Raw genomic sequence first — 21824 nt, 5'->3', positions numbered from 1 at the left:
GAATCAGAAATAGATATTTTTCTGGAATTCCCTTGTTTTCTCTGAAGTGAAGTCGCTCAGTTATGTCCAACTCTTTGCAACCCCATGGACAGTGTAGCCTGCACCAGGCTACTCCATCCATGGGATTTTCTAGGCAAGAGTACTAGAGTGGGTTGCCACTTCCTTCTCCAGGGAATCTTCTCGACCCAGGGATCGAACCCAGGTCTCCCGCATTGTTAGACAGATGCTTTACCCTCTGAGCCATCTTGTTTTCTCTACGATCCAACAAATGTTGGCGATTTGATCTCTGGTTCCTCTGCCTTTCCTAAACCCAGCTTCTACATCTGGAAGTTCTCAGTTCATGTACTTTTGAAGCCTAGCTTGAAGGATTTTAAGCATAATCTTGCTAGCATGCGCAATAAGCACTGTATGGTAGTTTGAAAATTCTTTGGCATTGCCCTTCTTCAGGATGTGTCTTTGGAGGCAGCCCATATTTGGCTCAGTGCCACATCTAGTGCATTTTAAGACTGAGAGCAATGGTGACGTCTAGGCCAATGGATGTATAATGGTGCTTCTGATTCCCCAGTTTCCAGGCAGGGCACACAGGGCCCTGGAAGTTCCCAAACGGCTTGGTGAGGGCCACAGCAGGACCAACAGGTGCTGAGAAGTCCAGTGGACCAGCAGAGGCCTGAGAAGCATGTGACTTGTAAAGTATGCAGTACAGAGTTCAGAGTAGGATCTCCCTTTTGGACATAAGGCTCTTCCTCATAAGACTCTTCCTCTCTCTCAGAATATTCCCAACTTACGGTGTCACATCCTACCATCCTGCGGCTGATACCTGCCCACCCCCAAGATGGCTCCATTATGTCCAGGACTGCTTGTGCCTCTACCTGAGCTCTTGATTCTTTCTTCCATTTAGAGAACACCTGACTGGCTCATCTTGTGCCTTCAGGGAGTCACACCCAGCCCTCTGTGTGCAACCAAAGGCCTGGGAACAACCTGGTTTGGGTACCCACTCCAGTACTTTTGCCTAGAAAATCCCATGGATGGAAGAGGCTGGTAGGCTGCAGTCCATGGGGTCGCTAGAGTCAGACACGACTGAGCGACTTCACTTTCACTTTTCACTTTCATGCATTGGAGAAGGAAATGGCAACCCACTCCAGTGTTCTTGCCTGGAGAATCCCAGGGACGGGGGAGCCTGGTAGGCTGCCGTCGGGGTCACACAGAGTCAGACACAACTGAAGCGACTTAGCAGCAGCAGTGAACCAATGGGTAATATCAGCATCAAATATTTTTCCACTTACATAGATCATCTCCTTGAGTCATATTCTCTGATTTTGCTCTTGTTCAAATTCACTTGGCCTCTCCTGGATCTCTCAGAGGGAGACACCCAAGGTGCCCAACAGTGGCCCTGAGCCATCTCACATCTGCTGTGTCTCCTGAGTGTCACCACAACTTACCCTGTTGAAATGAGAAAGGCTCTCAGCCTTGCCTCCATCCCTGTGCATTCAGACTGGAACACCTGATTGTCCTGGGAAATCTCTCCTGTCCTGGGAGTTGGAAATCCCCCAGGCTGAACCACTGCACAGCCTTCCTGAACTGCTGTACAACTTCCTCAGGCTTCCTGCCTGCCTCTCTTTCCTTGCCTCTCAAAAACCCTGTTTCTGGAGAACTTTTCTTTCGTTACTCATGTCATATCCTGCATCCCTCCTTGGTCCAGCATTGAGTTTATTCTCTTACCTTCACCCCCATGCCACTCCATCCCCACATCTCTCCTAGCGCATCCCTCCGCCTGACAGGAGAGTTCAGAATGGTGCCACACCTCTCCCCAGGTGCCCTTCTCCTTGTCTTGGTTCTCTATCCCTTGCAACACAGTGGACCGATGAGTTTAGGAAAGTCTTAACTGAGCCCTGCTGGAGGACCTAAGTCATTGTTTCCAAAGGCAAGTCCACTCACGGGAACCAGGTAGTTGTATCAGAACAGCTTTTGAAACATGCATGTCCCTAGGCCTATGTCCCAACGACTGAATAAAAGACCTGTGAGTGGGGTAGGGTGGGGTGGGGAAGGAGATAGAGGGGCATCTGCATTTTTAAAATATACTTCCTAAGTGATACTGTAGATCCTGGTATGAGAATTTGTTACAATATTGCTTTTGCTTTATGATTTGGTTTTTTTGGCCATGAGCCCTGTGGGATCTTAACACCCTGATCAGGATCAAAAATGCACCCCCTGCATTGGAAGGGGAAGTCTTAATCACTGGACTGCCAAGGTAGTCCCCAGTGTCGAGGTCTAAAGAGGCCCTAAACTCTGGTGGGAACAGTGGAAAAACCCTTAGGAGAAAACTCCAAAAGGGATAAAGGCAGCTCATTGAGTTGTCCAGCTAAAGACTTAGTCAAGGTTTCAGGTTTGGTGATTTCTTGATACAGGTGCATCCTGTATTTACAATCCAACTCTATCTGGAGGGGAAGAAGGGCTGATAGTGTGGGGGCAGTGGGGAGAGCCTATATGGCAAGTCATGACGTGTGGGATTTTTGACTATGTGGAGGGTTGGCCCCAACTCCTGCATTGTTCAAGGGTCAACTCTACTGTGTTTTTAAGTCCACCTAGTATTCTTCTATCTCAGCAGCTTGGAAATAGAGTCAGAGAGAGCAAGATCGGGTCATCACAACTCACAAAAGCAGTACAGAGAGAGAAGGAACAGACTCAAGGGACATTTCAGAGACAGCATGGCAAAGAACTCTCATAGAAGAGAACTATTGGATTTCCAAGCTGCCTTGATTGTTGAGGATTTTTACTTTAAGACTGGAAACTACAATATTCCAGCTCTACATAGACATTTGACTTTGATTCCAAGTTCAGAAACAACTAAAAGAAGTAAGTTTTAGGCCTGATAGATACTCTGCTATTCACAACATCATTTTAAATAGGTGTTTTGTGTCAACATGAGACAGTCTATGACTTTAATGGTTTTAGCCTCAAAGGGCTGGACACTTTGCCAGATGCATGTGGATTATTATAATAACTGCACGTGATTGTTGGGTGTTCACTGTATGCCAGACCCTGTAGGAAGTGCTTTGCATGTGTTATCTCATCAGTCCTCACAACTGCCCCATGAATTAGGTGTTATTATGACCCTCATTTTACAGATGAACGAGTGGAAGCTCAGAAAGGAGAGGTGGCCTGCCGAAGGTGGTTGTTGTTCATTCCCTCAGTCGTGTCTAACTCTTTGCGACCCCATGGACTGCAGCATGCCAGGCTTCTCTGCCCTCCACCATCTCCAGGAGTTTGCTCAAACTCATGTTCATTGTGTCGATGATGCTATCCAACCATCTCATCCTCTGTCATCCCCTTCTCCTCCTGCCTTCAGTCTTTCTCAGCCTAAACTTACACAGCTGATAAATGGTGGCATTGGAATTAGAATTCAGGTTCGCTGACTAGAGTCATTCTGACTGCAGGCAAGGTACTGATAAGAGAGCTCAGGGGCTTGGAAAGTGAGCTGGGGTGTGGCCACACCCCCATCTGGGTCAGGAGGTCTAGGCAATGCCAACAGCAAATTCTTCTTAGAGTCAAAGCGTCCCCTCAGGGAGACCCTCATTCTGTGCAGAAGGTGGCACCTTCAATCCTTTGGCTTGGAAAAGGGAAGGTTGAACTTAGTCCCCATTTTCCAAAGCTTGCCCCTGCTGCTGCTACTGCTGCTGCTAAGTCGCTTCAGTCGTGTCCGACTCTGTGCGACCCCATAGACGGCAGCCCACCAACCTCCCCCGTCCCTGGGATTCTCCAGGCAAAAACACTGGAGTGGGTTGCCATTTCCTTCTCCAATGCATGAAAGTTAAAAGTGAAAGTGAAGTCGCTCAGTCTTGTCTGACTCTTAGCGACCCCATGGAATGCTGCCCAACTCGCATCCAGATGGAACATGAAATAGATACGGGTGCTTGCTGGTACAAAACTGGTTCCTGAATTGCGTGACTGATTCCCAAGCGCACTTGTAGAGATGGGGCAGTGGAGAAGGCACAACAGCCAGGGGCAGAGTCTCGGAGAAAAGCAGAGAGGGTTACCCAACACCTCTGGTTCAAGGTCCTCAACAGTTAATTGACCTTGACTCTTCCTCACCTGGGTTTTATTAAATATACCCTTTGCTCATACTTTTTTCATTTAATTATTTAAACAAATTCTGTAAAAGGTGAACATGAACATGCTTTTGCTTCTAGAATTCAGACATCATAAAATCCTTGGGCAGCTTTTAAACATTTAACTCTCAAAGTTTAACAACTTCAGCTGCAACTGTGAAAGAAACAAAGTTATAAATGGCATTTAAATACAAATTGAGGTGTTTTTTTTTTTTTCCTTACAGCTGATACAGACTTCAGTCCTGCTCACCACAGGACACAGTTTATCTATGGAAGTCTTTTTTAATCTGTCATGGATTCTGGGGGTGGGTGGTGGGGAGTGGGGAGGGATACATTGTGTGCTTACCGAATGTAGCTGTTTTAAAAACTTATTGTTGTTCTTCAGTCGCTGAGTCATGTCCAACTCTTTGTGACCTCATGAACCACATCATACCAGGTTCTCCTGTCCTTCTCCCGGAGTTTGGTCAAACTCATGTCCATTATATCCAAGATGCTGTCTACCTGTCTCATCTTCTGTCACCCCCTTCTCCTCCTGCCCACAATCTTTCCCAGCATCAGGGTGTTTTCTAATGAGTTGGTTCTTCATACCTGGGGGCCAAAGTATTGGAGCTTCAGCCATTCCTTCTGTTATAAAAGCCACTTGTGAATTATTTCTAACAGGGCCTACAACCTAAATTACTACAGTTTAAAAATACACAAAGATCTCACCAAGGCCCTTGGCTGCTGTCAAGCTCTCTTCTCCATGTATTTGTCACTCTGGTCTAGGTCAGAAAAGTCCCAGCTATATAATTTGGTGGTGACTAACCTAAGCATTGTGACCCATGGCTCCAGAAATGAAAAAGAAAAGCCTCATCTCTGAAAGAGTTGAAATTTGCTGCCACTCCACCGGCAGAAGCTGAATGGTGTAATGGTAGAACAATGAATCCACGTTCTTTGGAAGAGGAAGCTAAGAATGGCACAATCCATAAATGTGGGAGGGGCGTAGGTCGAGAGTCTCCCAAGGTTAACCGCATGGCCACTACTTCAATTTTCCCAAGTTGGAAAAAAAACAGCCCAAGTTTTGCACCACCCAAAATGAAGTCAGACCAGGCCCATCATGTTTTAAATATGTGGTGATGCTTTCTTTAGAAAGGGTCCCTGAAGAAGACATAAGAAAGAACAGTTCTGCCCGCAGGCCTGGTCTAATGCTGGCTTTGACAGCTCCTGTGGGCTTTTATGTGACTATTTACTCTGAATAAATAATGGAACCACATTCTCACACAAGAACTGCTAATTCTGCAACCTTCTCAGATCCACAAGTTACCGCAAAGCCAAACCTTGCAGTTACACGTACATAGGGATCTGGAGCTCCACCAAAGAGCTTGCGTTCCTCTCACATTAGAATCTTTAGTTCTGAACAACACCAGAAATTTTTGTTACTTTTGTATTTAGGGTGTTCTGTTGCTTTTTGGTTGGTTGATTGTGTCACAGTTACTTTTGGAGGAAGTGATGGGGGAGTGGAATATGTAGATAAATTTGTAGGAAGGAGGGTGACATCAATCTCTTTCTCATGAATCTAGCTGTGCCATTGAGTTTCCAAAGAGATCCTTGTTGATTATTTAGAGTGGAGGGGATTAGCAGTTGACCTTCCTTTTCACTGGGTGATGGTAAGTAAGTGCTAGGTTACTAGGAATAAGTGCTAAATAGCCAAGAAAAAGGCCAGTTACTACTCCCTCCATAACCAGGTCTCTCCAATTCCTCACCTTGTGGCCACTGAAGGTGTTCAGATGGTTCACTCTAATGAGGGAGGGGAGTGGAATTAAAGGCAGATCTCTTCTTGACAGACCTCTCAAGATTGCAATTATCTCTTATTTCCACACTTACCACTCTCCAGGCCCTCAGGGAGTCCTCTCTCTTTACAATGCCTTTTGAGAATTGAATTCCAAGCCAGTGAGAATAAATAGATGGGAAAGACTAGAAAAAAAGAAAAGAGAAGTGGCCCTTCAGTTTTACCATAGTCAGACTTCAACTTGAAAAGAGAAAGAAATATAGACCATGGCTACTATAACCAGAGAATGGATACAATTCTATCCATTAAATGAGGTGCATATTTTTACCCCAACCTACTTGTAGACTCTCCAATGGTTCTTTTTACTTAGATGCTATGGAACAGTTTTCTGTAAAGCTTCTTCGTTTGCTGACTGTTGTCTGCAGAACCACTAAGATGAGAAAGGTGTATATTAACTTCCTCAGTAACTGCCTGTTCATTACTTCTGACTGTAATCTCCTTGATAGAGGTATTGGGCCCTAATCACTTAAACCCAGGCTATTGTGCATGGGAGATACTCAGTGGATAGTAAATGAGTGAATGAATGAATTAGCAACAAGGGGGATTACAGAGTTGGGAATGAGTGCTATAGTAACAAATGCATTAATTAACACCAAACTTTCATCATGTGCCTCCATAATGGTGATGTTAGGGTGAAAATACGCTTTTTTTCTGTTTACATTGACGTTCAGTTTTAGGAATGAGTGATGATAAGAAGAGGTAAGGGTCAAAATACTCAGTGAAGTTGCAGTATCCAAGGGTTGATAAGCAAAAGAAGGTAGTAGTCACTACTTTTAGAGGTTAATTTTTTAAGCCTCAAATCAGTCATTTGCAAGGATGGTAAAAAAAAAAAAAAAGAGAGAGAGAGCTGGAAAACTTTAGCTTTTCCTCTGCTCTCATTATGACTTTCATCCAAAGGTGTTCCACTGACGCTTTGAAGCCACAGGTTGGCAAGACTTGTCCCCTCCCCCCATATTAATTGTTTCTTCTTTCATTCAATAAGTATTTTTATACCTAATATAGGTGTAAAACTGTAGAACAGAAAAAACTGTACACAGCATACTTACCCTCATTACTTATAAACTGTCTTAGTCTGTTTGAGCTGCTATAACAAAAATATCATTGACTGGCTGACTTGTTAACAACAGAAATTTATGTCTCACTGTTCTGGGAGCTGGTAGTCCTCGATCAGGGTGCCAGCATGGTCAGGTGAAGGCCCTTTTCTGGGTTTCAAATGGTGACTTCTCATTGTATGCTCACGAAGGTGGGGGAGGGCCAAGGGAGCTCTTGAGAGCCCCTTTTCTAAGGGCACTAATTCCATTTGTGAGGGCTGTGATTAGCCTTGACGTAATCACCTCCAAAGGACCCCATCTCCTAATGCCATCACCTTGGGTGTTAGGTTTCAACATATCAGGTTTGAAGATATACATTCATACCATGGGCTTCCCTGGTGGCTCAGATGGTAAAGAATCCACACCTGGGTTCAATCCCTGGGTCAGGAAGATCCCTTGGAGAAGGGAATGACTACCCCTTCCAGTATTCTTGCTTGGAGAATTCCATGGACAGAGGAGCCTGGCAAACCACAGTCCATGGGGTCACAAAGAGTCAGACACAACTGAGTGACTAACACTTTCACATTCATACCATAGTAGAACCTAACTAAGGAGAAAAGATACAAGTGCATGAGAAACTAAGGTAATCAATAATGGAAATGTCAATACAAAAATCAATAAAAGGCAATATATGATCAGAAAACTGAAGAATAGAATAGAATCTACTTTGCCCTTTTCATTTTTAGGGGAAGCATCACTTCCCCATCCTGATAGACAGGATTGCTGTAGAAGTCATGTTCTTGTAATGTGAACCCACCTGCTTGGCCAAAGCTGAATGGGCCAAGGGTGGTACCTGACCAAGCTGGACCAATCAGATCACCTCCTAGGTATTTGCAATTGGGTGTAGTTTGGTTATTATCCTTTATAGAAGAGATGTAAACATTGGTAGCAGCCATTTTCCATCTTGACAAAGCAAAGAAAATCATTTGCAGTGAGGAAAATGAATGGGGCAGGTGTGAAAAGAGAAGCAAAGATAAAAGAAGGAGAGAAGGGACTCTGGTTCTCTAATGGGCTCTAGTCTCTAGTTTCAGTAGTCCTGAGTTTCAGTCTTCCCTTTGTCCTTGAGATCCATGAGACAGTTCTGTATCCATTTAAGGGTGCACTTCTTCTGCAGGAAGCAATTTAATCTTTAACAAGTTGATGAGTTGATCGGACATCTGGCTGGCCTGTAGCATTGGAAATCCAGGGAATTCCTGGTCCAAGTTGAGAATGTTTTCCTAATACCCCCTTCCTCTCGCCATATGTGTTTACTAGTACTTCTCATTTTAGAGCATCTCAGAGGTTGCTGCTGCTGCTGCTAAGTTGCTTCAGTCACGTCTGACTCTGTGCAACCCCACAGATGGCAGACCATCAGGCTCCCCTGTCCCTGGGATTCTCCAGGCAAGAACACTGGGGATGGGTTGCCATTTCCTTCTCCAATGCATGAAAGTGAAAAATGAAAGTGAAGTCGCTCAGTCCGTGTCTGACTCTTAGCGACCCCATGGACTGCAGCCTACCAGGCACCTCCGTCCATGGGATTTTCCAGGCAAGAGTAGGACTTCAATGGAGTAGGACTCCATTGAAGTCTAATGGACTTCATGAAGTCCATTAGACTTCAATGGACTGGGGTGCCATTGCCTTTTCCATCTCAGAGGTTGAGTCCTTCCAAAAACTCATTACACTTTATCTTAGGCTCCAAAGTAGACAGGTGCTTCAAATCTTTCATCTTATTTAATCCTTATAATAGCTCTTTTGTGACGTAAATACTGTTATTCTCTCCACTTTGCAAGTAAATTTGGTGCACAAAGAAATGGAGCATTTTACCCAGTGTCACATATCTAATAACTGGTTGAATCAGGATATGATTTGAAGATGTGTGACTCCTAAGTCCATGCTCCTAATCACTAAGCGACTCTCCCTCCTTTTGCTGAAATAGCCCAGGGAACATTGCCTACGATGATCTTTTCTTTAGCACTTTAAAATGTTAGGATCTCTCTATTTCTCCCAGTCCACACTTTATTACTGTAAATCATAATACTTGTAGCAGAGACTAGGTAGATGCTAACTTCTTTCCTCTTGCCAGGTGCACTGGAAGTCTAAGTTTCCTGTTCTCCCTTGAAGTTAACTTGGAGACACATGCTCCTGCTGCCCCTGAGATGGGACAAAAAGTGACATATGTTCCTTCCAAGCCTGGACAGAAACTTCTCTAGACCATTTTCTTTGCTCTTTCTTCTTTTTCCATATAGATAAGAAGTCCACATGCTGTAGATGATGGTGGCACAGTCATCATGTGAATGCAAACTATCTAGGAAAACCATCCAACTCTTGGGACATGAGTATTAAATGGATGTTTATTGTGCTGAGGATGAGATGGTTGGATGACATCACTGACTTGATGGACATGAGTTTGAGTAAGCTCCAGGAGTTGGTGATGGACAGGAAAGCCTGGCGTGCTACAGTCCATGGGGTCACAAAGAGTCAGACATGACTGAGCGACTGAATTGAACTGAACTGAACCAAGGTTATTTTTCATAGAAGCTTCAACCTTTTAAAAATATCTGATTTGTATTATTGGTTAAAGAAAGTAGTGATAATACTCTCAAAAGACACTCAGCCCTATGTTTCTGTGGTCATTAAGGGAATGGTACCACGAGTCTATGCCACAGCTGATGGGGTAAATCTTTTTGTGTTTCCCCGGAGTATTCCCTGAGTGGTAGGGTCAGCTTCTTGCTTATGCAGTGACAGAGACTTCCGTCAGAGAGTCACAGAGTTACATTTCAGGAAGGGATGCTTAAGAGCCCAGCTCCAGCTTACATAGAGGCTGCATTGAGTTGCTTTTTGACAGCAGCTGAGTGGGACAGAAGTTGTCTTTTTTAAAATTTACGTGCAGTGTAGTCTTCTTGGGCCCATAATTGTAAGGGTTTTCTCCGTTCCTACAAGTGAAAAAAAGAGAGTCACTGTTACCCAAATGGAAAGCTTCTGTCTTGGGTGAATAAAGGAAGATATAATCGAGTGGCATTGATTAAAGAACGAACCTTTATTTGCTGCAGTCCCACTGGTGGAGTTACAGAATAAAGCTTAAGTGTCCCTATGCTAGGAATCCAAATTGGAAGCTGATGAAGTCCTTTGGGGAAGCAATTGAAACTGTGTGGTAAAAGTTGCTAAGTTTGTTCTTACTCTTGTCATTAAGTCAAAGGTCAAGGTTTTATTTCAAATTAAATTTATCATGAATTTATGAAAATGAACTTGCCACACTCAGCCATTTCCATGTGGTTTTGGTAAATTGTCATCTTGCCAAAGAACCTTCTGACTTCCCCAGGGAAAAGGGCTGTCTGCCTGACCATGTTAAGGTAGGAGAGACACAAGAGCTAAAATCTAGGCTTTTGTTATATTCTTACAGTTTAAATTAGATGTCCCAAGACTGGGCTGCCAACAGATTGCTGCATTGAGATTCAAGGACATGAGCTTGGGAGATGTCACACTTAAAAATGATCTGGGTTTTTTTTTACATTATTCTTCATTCAATTAATATCTCCTGAGTGCTTTAATATGCTGTGTACTAAGTGCAACAAAACCGCTATCTACTGTCACTGGATTAATTATTTATTTGCAATTTGCTGCCACCTCTGCTAGAAGAGGCCTTGTTTTAATGCACTACAACATGGCATCCAGAGTCTGGCACATAGTGGGTGCTGAGTAAATGCTTGATGACTGAATACACAAGCCCATTATGACATCTGAGAAATCCTATATGAATAGTGGCATCGGCATCACTTCTGCTCAGACTGTGTCCCCAGGAAAAAGATGCTGGTCAAAAAGAAGTCCTGGTCAAAAAAGGAAAAGAATTGTTCCTACAGTGTGTTATGCAACAAACATCTGCCGAATGGCTGTTTGTGGTAGACACAGTGCCGGGAATACTGGCTGGGGGACACTCATGCTCTGACCTCTAGTTCCAAGAGCAGCCTGTTGGGTGCCCCCAGTGTGATTGTCTTGGGTAGGGAGGTAATTAGTTAAGCACTGATACCTTTGAGAATGTCTTCTTTCTTTCATCCTCAATTATTCCAAGAGGGGAGAGAGGGAGGCAGCTGGCTGGTATGAGTGTCGGGGGCATAATACACCCTGACTTAGGAGCACTTGGAATGAAACAAAGCATTAACCAACATCTTCTTTGGAATGAGACTGGGAAGGATTAGCAGAGGGGAGGGCATCATTAAAGGGAAAAACATTATTAATCACTGTGCTGAAATAATCCAAGTTGAATATCATATTGTTTAATTATTTTTAATCTTATGGAAATACACAGCTGCCCCAGGGTGTTTTCTTTTCTCTCTCCCGCCTACGGAGCAGCTTGCTTTGGGAGCTGAAGGCTTCCTGTGTATTCCTTGAATTTGATCCAAATTCATTACAGATATACTGTGAAGTGGACAGAGATGATGAAGCTGATGGAGAGGGTAGGGGGAAGAGGAAAAGAAAGAAAGCTACCGTAAGTAGCTAGGGTGAGTTTTACAAGTTGAAAGGTGATCTTTGACCTTCCCGTGACTCATAAAGTACTTTGTGACTCTCACCCCTTAGTCAAGACTTTTCAAGCTCAACAAAAGTGCTGTTAGCTGAAATGCCATTTTCACTCAGCTTCAGAAGGACAGCTTATTTTAGTTTCTATGTTGACCAAGTACAGTTCTTCACTTTTGACTGTCTAATAGCTAACCAACTTGGTTGATCCACTTCTATTGGCTTGGTCACACATTTGGTCCAGACATCGAATTGGGTGGTGAGGTCCTATATCTCTGTTATGGGAAGTGGATCACAAGATGTGTGTTATTTAGGCACATGGATGGATGAGAGCTGCCAACATGCAAAATAAGGAGAGGAGATTCTCCAGTTGAGAGTCATCCAGAGAAACAACCTCCCACCTCCAGAGCTGGACCCAAAGTTATAAGCTAAGAGAATCCTTATGGTAGAAGATTCCTGGGCTCAATACCCTAGGTCTGTTCCCAGGGGGTTATAACACTTTTGCAGCTTCAATCTCTGATCCTGACCTAAGACTGATGAGGAGTGCAAGTTATTCCATTCAGCACCAGTGAAATGTCTGGTTTCCTTATTTGGCTCTTTGAAAGGACCATAAAGCCAGATGAAAGAATTATAGCCATTCTTCATTTAGCAGGCTTTGGCATATGCTATGTGGTAGTTTACAGATGGCTACAAATTCTTTGACACTCTCTCAATGAGAAGTGAGGTCTATGTCTGCTCAGCTTCAATCTGGACATGCTCTGTGGCTGCTTGATCAATAGAATACTTTGGAGGTATCACTGTGCCTGTCTCTGTGGTACTTTGTCATATGGCAGTAGATACCAAGAACACAGTGGTTGGGTTCAAGGGATGAGCATTTGAATATGGTGATCCATAGCAACATCTTAAAATTGTGTAAAAATGATCACATTTAATAAAAAAAAAATCTACTGTTTTCCTGGTGTTGTGCCAAGCTGGGGCATATAGCTATTCATATATGGTTCCTGTTTTTAAGAAGTTCTGATGGAAATGATAGATGTACATGAAACATCAAGATTAGGACCATTGATGCCATTGATGGGATGCAGGCTTAACAAGATTCCCTGAGTTATTCTGAAAAGCATGACTGGAAATCACATTTTTAAGGAACATTAGCTGTAGAAATACTCCTGAGTTTGGAGCGATTCTGAGACTGTGCAGGGACTCATCTGGAAAGCCTCCACAGAGATGACAGTTCAGTCAGTCCAGACTTCTGGCAGCCCTGTGTGCTGGGATTGGTTTGTTGTTGTTACTCAGTCACTAAGTTGTATCCAGCTCTTTCCGACCCCTTAGACTGCAGCACGCCAGGCTCCCCTATCCTTACCATCTCCTGGAGTTTGCTCAAACTCATGTTCATTGAGTCAGTGATGCCATGCAACCATCTCATCCTCAGGGACTGGTATAATCTGACAAATGCCAAAAAGCTTCCCTAACCAAAAATGCCTTCCTCATTAGCCCCCTACAGGATTCAAAACTCCTATATAACATTTCATCCTCCACCTTTTGGCTTTGAAGGTCTCTGCAAAGTTTAAAATATTATTTGGAAACGGTTATACAGTGGGTCATTTTTAGTCGCTAATATACTAGCCTGAACTTCCTTATTTTTATGTTCCAAATTATTATATTTTATTGATTATATGAGCTAGTCCTTGTGTACTATATATGCTCAGAATACTTTTTATTAAATTAAATAAATACTTTTCCTGGGTTCATAGTGGTGTTTAAAGGCATGGATTGCTTTGAAGGTAGACATACCAGTGAGTCATAAGACACCCCGCCTTTCAAAGCAGAAATTGCTTCCTAGGTAAAGTATGATCATATATGCTCTCGAAAAAACAAATACACATTTAGCACTGAGGTGGCAGTGAGGAACACACAACAGGATTCAGCATGGTGCATTCAAAGAGGCTGCAATCTAATTCATCAAAATTAACAACACAGTCAGAGAAAATTACACTGTGTACATATTTTAATGTGAAATAATATGGCTGGCATTTAAAAGGTATAAGAATTTAGCAACGAAGTCAGCCAGAGGGAGCTCCAAGTGCCAAGGAGGGTTCTTCACAAGCTTGCAACAAAAATGGACCTGGTTCTTTTGTGTGATATGTTTAATATTGTTGCAAAGAACATCTGTAGATGAGGGAAAGAATATTAGAAACTAGAGGAAGGCTATCTTCTGGCAAAGATAATTGAACATAATCATTGTTAGGGTTAAGAAGGAGGATAATTGTACTGACTCCTTCTCAGCTATTACCAAGACCAGATCTGGGACTGTCATAGTCAGAAGGAATTCTTTCACTTATTGTGATTATCTAATCTCCTTGCCCTACCTGTTTCCAGAAAAAAAGTTAGAAGCCCCACAGCATCATTCATCCCATTTCTGTATAGCTCATAGCCTTTCTAAAATGAAAGTCTGATTATAACACTTTGCTGCTTAAAATCCATAAAAAATCCCAATGCCTCAACCTAGCATAGGATTCCAGAGCCTGGCCCCCCTCTCCTCCAGGCTCCTACTTGACATGCCGTTTACATTCCAGGCTTCAGCCACACAGCTTATTTATTTATGTATGTATTTGGCTGTGCCAGGCTTACTTGTGGCAGCTGGGATCTTCGATCTTCATTGCAACATGCAGAGTCTTTTAGCTGCCACTTGAGGGATCTTCACTTATGGCTCGTGGGATCTTAATTGCAGCATGTGGGATCTAGTTCCCTGACTAGGGATCAAACCCAGGCCCCCTGTATTGGGAGCATGGCATCTTAGTCACTGGACCACCAGGGCAGTCCCTACACAGCTATTTTCTGAAGCTTCTTTCCCCATAACCTTCTCCTCCCACCTAGATGACACTTCTACCTGTGCTCGAAGCGGTCAGGCATCAGCTCTCTACACCTTTGCTTTTAGCTTCCAGGAAAGGGTACCTTTATTGTAGTCTTTCGTTTTGTTGCCCCCAGTGGGATTTGGCCAATGGGAGTCACTGGCAGGAGATCAGGGAGGAGGATGAGAGGGAGTTGAGGCATTTATTTCCTGGCTCCCTGCTGCGTGGTTGCTATGATTTGTTAGGGTCTTTCTACCAAAAAGCTACAATTCCTCACAGGCAACTCTCTCTAGAGGTATCCTTTCCTGCGTCTGGGGTCCTCTTCCCCTTCCTGCTTATTCGGGTCTCTAGTGTAGTAGCAGTTTCTCCTTGCTGCTGGCCATGGCGTACTGCCCCACCCTTGTCTGTTCCCTGAAACCCTGCCCAGGCCTTTGTGAACAGTCTTTAATGACCCGATCTGAGTGGACCATCTGTACCCTGTAGGACTCTGTCTAATACACCTGGTTTCCACAGTAAAATCAGGAGCTTTATGTAACATCTACAGTCTGCTCATTTGGTATTGCTTTTTCCTCAAGATGCCATGTGAACTGCTTCTTTGAGCTATACGATGGGTAGCCCAGACTGTTAACAACAGCAGAAGACACTATCCCAAACCCCCACTTTTGCACCTCAGATGGGGAGTTTGGACACCGTGTCCATCTGCTGAGTCCACAGTGACGTATCTAGTCAATTCTGATCAGGAAAATCCTAACAGTAGAATTTTGATACCTGGATGTACCCTATGCCCCTTAGCAGAGGAGGAAACATTTATAGAAAGGCTGGAGGCAGTGTGGACCCCAGTCCTGATCTTCCAATCCCACCACCCAATATGGTGGTAGCAATGCAACTCAATAACAGGTATTAGTAATTTGGGTGGCCACAGATAATTAATCCAAAGTAGATGCTCAGTACAGGCCTATAAAATATAATTTAACTGAATGATTGCTCAAGCCACAAGTACTGTGGAGTGCTGACTTGAAACCAGAACTGAATTCATATCTGAACCCGCCAGTTTCTGAAGGCACCCAGGTCCTTCCTGGGACATTGATAGCAGAGGTAACATTGTGATTCATCTGTGGAGTGTCCCAAGTGGGGAAGACCACCCAATAGTCTCTGAATTGCAAACCAAGGAGGGTAACTTGCTGTAAAGTATTTGCCAAATGATAATGTCAACCACACATAAACCACAGCGGGTGGAAAATTACATGTCGGAGCCAGGGACAGTTGAACATTTAAAGGTAGGATCAGCAAGGAATCCCTCTGGCTTTCCTCCTTGACAGATGCCCAGGTTCACACAAGCAGATGTATCAGAGCCTCTCGGCTGGGGGGTCTGGAGAGGCAGCCACCACAGAGAAGGAGTTTTTGCATGAGTGACGCTTGCGGATGAAAGTGAAACCCCTGACTTGTGTGCCCAGGGGCGAAGATCTGAACTCCTGGCCTGAAAGAGGGGCTCTGTTGAAAGAACAGTAGGCCTTCCTATGCTGAAATTGGCCAGTGGGATTTTTTCAATTTGCACCTGGTGTTGGGCAGGGGTTCATGAAAATCCACAGAAAGGAATGTTTCCGAGTTGAATGAGGGAAGAGGGAAAAAAAAAAAAAAATTGAATGGTAGTCCTTTGGAATCATGAAAAGCACTGATTCAATGAGTAAAATGGAGACTTAAGTCTTTGCTGAGGAGGACGTTTCTTAGCCGGCCTTGGAGGTCTACACTTCACAAACATATGCAAGGGAGCATTCGCTGTCACTTCATTGGTCAGCCTTTGAAAGCTGAGCTGAGATCCTCAAAACCACCCAGGGGGAGCCAGAAAGGTTGTCCTTTTCTAACCAGGAGTCTTTTTCATCTTCTCTTTCCAGTGCAGAAGGCTTCTTCCAACCCACTAAATATTTAAAATTCATACTCAGTGACAGCCCTTTCTCGACTAAGTTAAAGGGGTTGGCGGTTTTGAAGCTTACTTATTTCCAAAAGGGCCAAGGTCTTTCTGTAAAACATGTGTTTCATTTCATCTAGAACTGTATTTATTTTTAAATAGTACAAAAATAAATGCGTATATACAAATTTCAAATGCCACTAAACAGACTAATTTAAAAACTTAGTCACCTTTAATGTTCATCTAGAAATGACCATTATCAAAGGATTGGAGGATACTTTTCCACACTTTATTTTCTAAACATTTAAGAGCATTCAAGGCATGTATTTTTTTTAACTATAAAAGAAGCAAATGTATATTTTAGAACTTGGAACTACAACAACTGAAATTAAAATCACCAAAGACCACGTGGCTTTGTTGAAAGGAAACCTCTCCACTCCTATTTTACTTGACTTTCCAGAGGATTTGAAATTGTCGATGAGGTATCTCTTCATGCTGTTATTGCTTTTTATCAATTTTCTGTTCTTGCAGCCCTTTTGTTTCGTGGTCTCTAAAACCCGTGGCTTCTAAAGCTCTTCTGTATTGTAACTTCAGGTCTATGTGCCCAAGATTTTCAAATCTGTGTGCTCTGTCATCACAGGGCACACAATTTTAAACATAATGTAGACATATGAAAACAAAGTTATGCAGTGAATTCTCTACACTTAACTGCTTCTCTGATAAGTATAAATGACCTAAATTGTTTTATTCTTGGCCTCTTGCTAGTTTTAAAATGTTTGGGAAACTTTCAAATGACTTGTCCTAAAAATATTAGGTGGGACATATGTTCAGGAACTTTGGAGTCAAGGGATCAGACCTAGGGAGAGGTAGAGAGAGAGTGATTCAGGATATGATTTTTATTCTAGGGCTGGGTCCACACTAATGGTAGGGAAAGGATGGTGCTGTTAATCCAAATAATATGGAAAATCTTGGCTATGTTTCATTTAAATGCCCTATAATATTTTTTACAGACAGAGTTGTTCTGACATTGTGAGCTCCTGGTTTCGTCATCAGGCAAGGCTGCTGGCCCATCACTCATGACTTCAATTTCCATTAAAATGCTCATTTGCTCCCAGGTTGACTTATCTCAGTCCTGTCTTACTCTTTTGTGACCCTGCTTAAATGTGCTTGAATTCACGTGTGCTAGGTTAAGGCTGTGGTCAGACTTCAAATAATTTGTTAAGCTGATGGATGCAAAGACTTCAGAAATGCATATTGGACTTTCTAGTGCCTTTAGGAAAAATGAAGAATTGGGGGCATATATAATAATGCTAATGAAAAAAGTGCAATATCTTACTATGTGCCATGCATATTATCAGGTGTTTCATAAGCATATCTCACTTAATTCTCCATAAGCCTTATGAAGTAATTACATTCATAATTCTTAGCCTATAGATGTGTAAACAGAGGTTCAGAGAGGTTAAGTCACTTGCCCAAGGTCACCCAATAGGTAAGTTGCAGGATTTAGATTTGAACCTAGGCTATTCTACTCCAGAGCCTTAGCTGCTATCTGCCACTGTTTTCCTTTATTGTCCTGGGGCATTTCTCATCAATTTAACTCTGTGATGGCATTTCAGGCTAGCAAGGGATCTCAACCCAGGACACACATTAACTCACTAAGGACCTTTTGAAATATACCAAGCCTAAGCCCAGCCTTCAGAGATTCTATCTAAATTGGAGCTGAGGAGAATATTAATATCTTCAGTTTAGGTAGAGGCCAGTATTTGTTTTTGTTTTTTGTTTTTAAAGTGGTTCCATCTAAAAAAGAAATGATACAAATGAACTTACTTCCAAAAGAGAAAGACTCACAGACTTAGAGAATGAACTTATCGTTGCCGCAGGGGAAGGGCTAGTTAGGGAGTTTGGGATCGACATATACATACTGCTATATTTAAAATGGATAACCAACAAAGACCTACTGTATAGCACATGAAACTCTGTTCAATGTTATATGGAGCCTGGCTAGGAGGGGAGTTTTGGCAGAGAATGGATACATGGATAGCTGAGTCCTTTTGCTGCTTACCTGAAACTGCCAAAACGTTATTTGTTAACCAGCTATACCCCAATACAAAATAAAAAGTTAGGGAAAAAAAGTGAATGCAAAACTCAAGCAAGTTCTGGATTAGAGATACATTTTCTCTGAGAAATGGGTGCATACATTCTGGGGGTTCAGTGGCTTCCCCTCATTCTCCCCCCCACCCCCACTCTGAATGCCCTTGCCTTCTTTTCCATAGACACTTCTGTCTCAAGAATCAGCTCCTATAAGAAGTTTTCTGATCACTCCCTTCCTCAGTACTCCCTAAGCAATTTCATATTGAGCTTGGCCCAGTTACTGTGGTGAGTGCCTCGTAGTTGGATTTTAATCAATTTATGTATGCGGCATCTTCCTGCCCGGTCAATGTGTATGGTCCTTAAGGGCAGAACGATGTCTTCTCTCATTTCTGTTTCCTTTCAGATACATCATTTCGTGCTGTGTGCAGGTCTGTGAAGTATACTGGCTGAGTTGGTGGCGAAACTGCTGTGGGATTTCAGACCTGTGAAAGGGTGAACAAGGCGGAAAAGAAGAAAAATCAAGAATTGAGAGTCTTGTTATAATAACCCGATTGTGTTTCATTTAAATAGTCAGTTAATACTTACTGAGCACGTACTACATGGTAATCGTATTCTAGTGAGAAATGGAACCATCACGTACATCCATAAGCAGGTCATTTCAAGTAGTATTAATATCTTGATGGAAATAAGTTAATGTGAAAGAGAGTGCCTGGGCAGGAACGGAGCCTTCGGGAAAATTAGGGAAGGCCTTGCTGAGGGAGGGGGGTGATGGAGAGTAAAGTCTGAGTAGTCAGCCATGGGATTTCCAGAGAGTGTTCCAGATAGAAGCCCAGACGGTAGACATGACTGTGGTTTGTGTGCTTGAAAAAGAGAAAGAAGGTCATTGCGGAGCAAATATTGAACAAAGAGGCTAGCGCAGAGGTCAGAGATGAAGGCTGTGCCAGATTCTGTGACCTTGAATGTCACAGGAAGGAGTATGGATTTCACTGTGGGCATAATGGAATTTTGAAAAATGTGTGTAACGCAATTGCAATTCACAGTCGACTGATGATGCAAACGCAAATGTATGTGGGCTGTCCTAACTATTTCATATATTTGGATGGGGCCTTAAGGTAATTCGACTAGTGACCTCTAGGGTAAGGAAAGCTTTAGTGCATTCAGTTCTATTTGTTCTAACAAAACATGACCCTTGACCCATGTTTTTATGACAGTCTAAGGCTACCTCCTGTCTTTTTGTAGTAAGGGCACTCTATCCTGTACTTAGGCACATGGTGTCCAAGTGCCTAAGAGACAGAAAGGTCATTATGATCTATGATTTTCTTTCTATCTATGCTGAAATGGAAGAGGGAGAAGGAATACCCCTGACAAATTGTTTAGCTCATTTTACTTTGGTGGTAATTTGGCAGTTGGAGTAGGAAATGGCAACCCATTCCAGTATTCTTGCCTGGAAAATTCTATGGACAGGGGAGCCTTGTGGGCTACAGTCCATGGGGTTGCAAAGAGTCAGACACAACTGAGTGACTGAGCTCAATGTGGCAGTAGCAGAGTTGTGGTTCACTGTGTCACCTAATAAGCTAACTACACAGCTCAGCTTTCTTTCTGGTTATTCAGCATTAAACCTCTAAGTAGCAGAAAACCTATGATAGAATTTGGTGTATTATTTATTGTCTCACAGATTCTGTGAGTCAGGAGGCCAGGTTCAGCTCAGTTGGGTCCTCTGCTCAGGGTCTCAGCAGCCTGTAATCAGAGTGTCTGTTGGTCTGCATTCTCATCTGGAGGCTTACCTGGGGGAAGAACCTGCTTCTGAGGTCACCGATAGTTTGTTGAGAGAATGTATTTCCTTGTGGCTGCAGGACCAAGGGCCCTGACTTCTCGCCAACTGTCAACTGGAAGCCATTCTGGAGGCTGCTGTCAGTCCCTTGCCTTGTGGGCCAGTCTGCTAAGAAGGAGGAATCTTAATAACACAACATAATCATGGAAGTGACAGCTCATCACTTTTGCCACATTCTCCTGGGTTAGATGTAAATCTAGTACCCGTCCCCAAGGGAAGCAGAGTATAGAGGGTGTGAATGCCCAGAACATAGGACCCGGAGTCATGGGGCCATATTAGAGTCTTCCCACCACTCTTGGTTTTATTAAAAAAGATAATTGTCTTTGGAAGTTATAACCTACTAATGTAATAAACTTCAGTGATTGCTAAGCAGCAGATGTCTTAAATATGTTCCATTTATAAATTTAAAGTTTGTTGTCCACGGGTCTCCTCTGAAATTAGAGCAGGAGGGATATCTTTTTAACATTAATTTGAACTGGTTTGTAAATCAACAGACATCTGCACAGTTACGTTATTCGTGACAGTCTAAGGCTACCTCCTATCTTTTTGTAGTAAGATCATTCCATCCTGTACTAGGCAATATTCAGCCAAAATAAATCTATCGCATTTTTTAACTTGCCTTTCTAGGAGACTGCTATCCCTGGACTATCTGCAGAGTGAAGTCTTCTGTGAACACTCACATGATGCTCTGTCATCTTTGGGAGGAGAGCCAATATTATAAAATATTGCCATGGGGAAAAAAAATGTATCACAGCCAAATAACCTGGGCTTTTAACCAACCTGTGAGTTTGGCATGCTTGATGTCTGCATCCTTTTAGCAAAGATTTGCCTTTAATTGCCGCTTTTTGCCTAACCAGTATTTGAGTGTTTCCTTTTGCTTCTGGAAACATCAGCCCCAAAATATTAAGTCCAAAGTGCGGTGCTGTCGGGTCAGGAAGAGAACTAAGGAGTGGCTTGGAAGGAGTGCTGAGAGTCCCCCCAGTACCACTATTCCCACTGCTGCCCTCCCCCCAACATCGCCTCTGTCCTTTTAAAAATATGGACAGCTGATGTTTTCTCAGACGTATATGAAGTGCTGTGTAAACTAGGCTCCAGGGTGAGATTCCCATACCTACACCCTCCTAACCAGATTGCAGCCCCCAGACCTCTCCTATTGAGGTGTTCTGGGACTTTTAAATTTCAAGTTGATATCAGCTAAGAGGTTGGAAAGCACTTACATCTTTTTCTTTACCCTTACCTTAGAATTCAAAGACAAAAAAAATCATTGTAAATATCGTCTGAAGGACAGATATAAACTAGTTGCCTCCCAGACCCAGACAACTGGTTTGATTTCTTCTCCAGGAGGTGGTTGCTGCTAACCTCTTCAAGTTTCCTGAGTCAAAGAAACAAAATTTAGAAACTGTAAGTGTTGACTAAGACAAATGTGGCAGTTTTGATCAGTTAAGTATGAATAAGTCAGAAATTCAAGGTTTAAATTCCCTTTGAAATACATATACACCTAGAGGTTAAGGAGACAAAGCCTTTGGCAGAATATATCCATGAAGTTGCCAGCCATATAATGCTTGAAAAATAGCCAGAAAGAGTTTGCAAGAACCAAAAGCAGCCAGATTTGCTCATCTCCATATTAAAGGATC

This window comes from Bos mutus, chromosome 20 (assembly GCF_027580195.1).
Source record: "Bos mutus isolate GX-2022 chromosome 20, NWIPB_WYAK_1.1, whole genome shotgun sequence".
Taxonomy (NCBI): Eukaryota; Metazoa; Chordata; class Mammalia; order Artiodactyla; family Bovidae; genus Bos; species Bos mutus.
Note: the sequence above shows the minus strand (reverse complement) of the source record.